This window comes from Frankliniella occidentalis, unplaced genomic scaffold, assembly GCF_000697945.3.
Source record: "Frankliniella occidentalis isolate FOCC.00 unplaced genomic scaffold, Focc_3.1 Scaffold198, whole genome shotgun sequence".
NCBI lineage: Eukaryota > Metazoa > Arthropoda > Insecta > Thysanoptera > Thripidae > Frankliniella > Frankliniella occidentalis.
Genome location: NW_026267324.1, coordinates 462,828 through 466,953, shown reverse-complemented (window position 1 = coordinate 466,953; position 4,126 = coordinate 462,828). Strand labels below are relative to the sequence as shown.

At 44.1% G+C, this 4,126-nt stretch overlaps 1 protein-coding gene across 1 annotated transcript in view; it reads right to left on the bottom strand.

Annotated features, from left to right (window-relative positions):
• The window catches only part of LOC113207984 (TOX high mobility group box family member 4), a gene marked incomplete in the record, with an annotated part of 47,729 nt that overhangs the window by 22,126 nt on the left and 21,477 nt on the right, over nt 1–4,126 (bottom strand).

The following is a 4,126-nucleotide window of genomic DNA, read 5'->3' as shown; positions in this document are numbered from 1 at the left end:
GGGGGGGGGGGGGTAGGAGGAAAAAATACTCTTGCACAATAATTTAGTGGCCATTCAAAGCAATCTTCCCAAAAGGAATAATGGAAGCTGGCGGCGGCGGCGTGCAGACCATAAAAACAAAAAGTGAACATAAGAAGTTGAATTACAGCGAATACAGGCTTCATATAATGCGAACAAAAAATCAAGGAAGATTTAAAAGCAGAATATCTCTGGTTCACGTATATGCCGGGAACAAAGAGCTTCGAAGAGGAGAAAACTTTCAGCACCGCAACAACCGCGACGGTGAGGACTACAGATTTACGTCGTTGGAAAGTGGAACATGTTTTCTCTCACGAAGCGAACTATCTCGTTAAGTCAGCTTTTTCTTTCCCTGTGGCAACATCATCATCATTATCAGCATCATCTCTAACGTAAATCAGAAACTGATCTCTCGCTATTTCACATCGTTAGTACAAAATAAATGTTGCAACAATCAGTAGAAAAACAAACTACTATTTTTTTGCGTTTCCTTTTAAGTCCCCTGACCGAGCTGTCGTGCGCCGTTACTCACGCTACACACCTGTCATCGCGATAAAAAGAGGACGTACTTATCTCTCCAAACAACAATTACACAAAAACTCGAAAGGAAATATCTTAGAGTGCAAAAGACAATACAAAGGCCATACAGAACGTTAGCAGATACCAAGAGATATCCGCCGCGAACAACGCTGATAGATTTGCGGTTCCGAAGATGCCAAACACGATAACAAGACTTAAAGCAAGAGTCATCCTACACAACATCTGACATGGTTCTGTCTCGTCAGCAATTTTACACATAGGGGGGTTCCTGAAAGTCAACTCGTATTTTCCAGTGAGCACACGGCGGGACGAGTGCCCTTGTGGAGGTCGCGGGGGAGGCCAGAGGTCCGCGCAGCACAGGGGCCCGGCCGCCGGGAGGCCGTGAGGGTGTCCTCTCCCTCTCTCCTTAGGCACACGCCTCGCGCCACCGAGCCACTGACCCCGGAAGTCGAGCTATCCGCGTAGCTCCGCCAACGCAGCAGCGAGCTAGTTTAACATCGCGGCACATCCGCCCTCCACATCCTGGCTGCAGCCCTAATCGACAGATGACGCACGTTTTCATTATTTCATGAAATAAAAATAAGGACAGAGTGATAAACAACTTCAGCCCAACGGCAAGCAGGTCGGACGATCGAGTTGTTGCTGCTGCTGCTTGCTGTTGTTGTTTCTACGAGGGGGGAAGTCAGGGCTGACGTGAGAAAAAGTATTAACATATTATTTTCCCTTTTCTCTCCCCCTTTTCTCAGGGGCAATATAAGAGCGCGAGTGAGAACACGTCCACGCCCCTCTCCGCCCCCCCCTCCACACCTCTCTGTGAAGGCCGCGACGCGTTACGCCACGTTCACCATTTCGGATGAGATTGACTGATGGTTTCTCCAGGTCCGCTCCCAGGACAATAATATTAATGTAGTTTGACAGACAGGCACAAAGTCCACTTGGCGAACCTATCAGCTCACACTGTAAAAAAACTTAGGAACTGAATGCTTTGCAACTTTACAAACAATATTCGTTCCAACACAGTGAGCGTTCAATCTAAGGAAGTGTTCAACCGAGGAGTTGCACACGTGCAAGTGCACGCCTAACGAGTTGAACACTTGCAAGTGTACAACTGCGGACTTGCACACTTGTATTTAACTTGCAGTTGCACACTTGCAAGTGTTGAGCAGTTGAACACTTGCAAGTGTTGAGCAGTTGAACACGTAGTTTATCAGTGTAGATCGTAATACAACGCTTCAATATCCTTCGTAAGCAAAGAAGGTTTTGGTTTGTATTACGAACCTATTGTTCGTAAGCAATTTAGAATGCACTACACTTTTCTACAAATTGGCAAAAAAGCAACTGAATCAATTTCGGATCAATTTTTTGATCTTAACGGATATTAACTTCTAACCCACAGAGCAGTAACAGAAGAGGTGCTAGAAAATAATTTTTTTTTTAAATTGACACTCCAAAATATTTTCTACACCACCAGAACGGTTGTTTCAAGGTACTCAGCATGTGGTCGAACACAACATACTCAGTCTCCCCCGCAAAAAAAGGAAAGAAAAAGAAGTTTCTATGATTTTGAGAAAAAAAGGGGGTTCTCACACTTTGGCCGTTATATGAAACTCCATACAGATGGCCGATCCGAACTAAGCACTGATCCGAATTTGGTTCAGTCGCTCTAACCAGGAAAACTTTATGCCTTACACGAATAAGAAATAAATTTCAATTCTGTGCTAATCATTTTACCTGGATAATTTCACAATGGAGCCAAAAATCTTACTGGATGTAAAAAGATTTAGCTGTACAGCTAAGTGGCATTTAGCTACAGGGTTAATTGGAGGTGCGACTACCTTTTCAGTTACCCAAGCGCTAAAAAATTAGCAGAGGATCGTTTTTTTCTGCGTGTAAGACGTATCAGAGCGTGGCGATGCGTGCCGATGTAATATCACCGCAGACCGAGAGAATTTGTAGAATGAAAGAGGCAGGCAAAGGATTTTAAAATGTCGAGAACAGCGGCAAAATTCGCATAATTGGAGGTGATCCGTGGCAAACTTTTAACTTATGACTGAGTGCACCTTTTTAGCAAACAGTACTAGTTTTCAGGAGCCACCTAAATGAAGTAAAGCACGGTAAACCTGCCCGTTTGACCAGGGGTGAGTTGAGTGTCGAACCGATCCTTACATGTGTCAAACCGCGCATCTCAGAGTTAAACAGGACCCTCCCATCCCCCATGTTCAGGTCATTTCAGCCATAAATTTATACCTATGGTCATAAACCATACTACGCACGACTCCAAAGGGAGAAGGTAGAAGAGAGGAGAAAGGGAGGGGAAAGAGAGGGGGGAAAGGGGGGGGGGGTAGTTGGAGATATGATAAGAAATAAAAGGAGAGTTACGACGTATTAAAAAATACTACCACACTAACTCTTCGTTTCTAGGTTCTCTTTCCCGCATGATATTCTCCTCCCATTTATGATTAATTTATCAGGATGGCCTCTTTCCCCGCCTCTCCCGATCTCGCTTACTTTATTCACCAATTCTCTGATGCTTTCTGATTAAACAAAAAAAGGAGGAGAAAAAACATCATCGTACACCGAACACGACGAGCACGAGGCAACGAGCAGACGGAATTTAAAAAAGGATACAACTTCGAATTCGTATTTCTTGTTTCTTTTTTCATGCTTTTTGGTGTCTTTCTTATTGTTCGTGTTCTGTTTCTGTTGGGGACGGGGCTTGCGTAACAGATTGGAGCTCTGCTGAAATAGGCTCGGCATCCTTTCGCGTGCCAAGGAAGGAAAAAAGTTTCTAAAATAGGAGAGACCCGTTAGATAACATACGTTGTGAGACGTGATGAAATCGGCCACATTAACATGAGTACGAGCCAAGCGTAAAAAAAGATATAGGAAATGAATAAAAAACAGGGACAGAAAGGAAAAAAAAAACACAGGTGCAGGTAAGGTTTTGAACGACACACCGATGACAAACCAAGCAGTGCGGTGCGATCAAATTTGTGATTCAGATGACTATACAAGCTGGAGACAGAGGTATAAAGGGGAGAAGCGGGTGGAGAGGGGGGAGGGAAGGGGGGGGGGGTGCAAAGCGGGGTCAGAATGCAACGGGGCAAGCAAAACAACCAAAGAGAGTCGAGTCGAGACACGAATTCAAACAACTTTTGATACGACAAAGATACGACAAAGAGATACTTGAAATTAACGACAAGCGAGTGGGTGTGGGAGGGAAGGGGCCGAAGCTTCTAGAGTTTCCCAACCGTGGTAGACCCCGAGATCAGCGACCTCAGCTGGAAGATATTGACACCGCCCTCAGCCCACTCCGCAATAATGAATACTGATTATTTTTGGACTCTCACATTTGTGCATTGTTAATAAAAATGCGACGGGGTTTACACCTATCAAAAATTCCGGTGTCTTGAAATAGAGAAATATGACTGTTAAGATTTTCAAGAAAGCAAGTACTTTTGTTGTCTTGAAAGAATATTCCATAGTAGTTTTTGTATATAATATTTACAAAATAATAAAACACAGGGAGGAATTTTTATTTCTCCTTCGAGCATGAGAGGGTACGTTG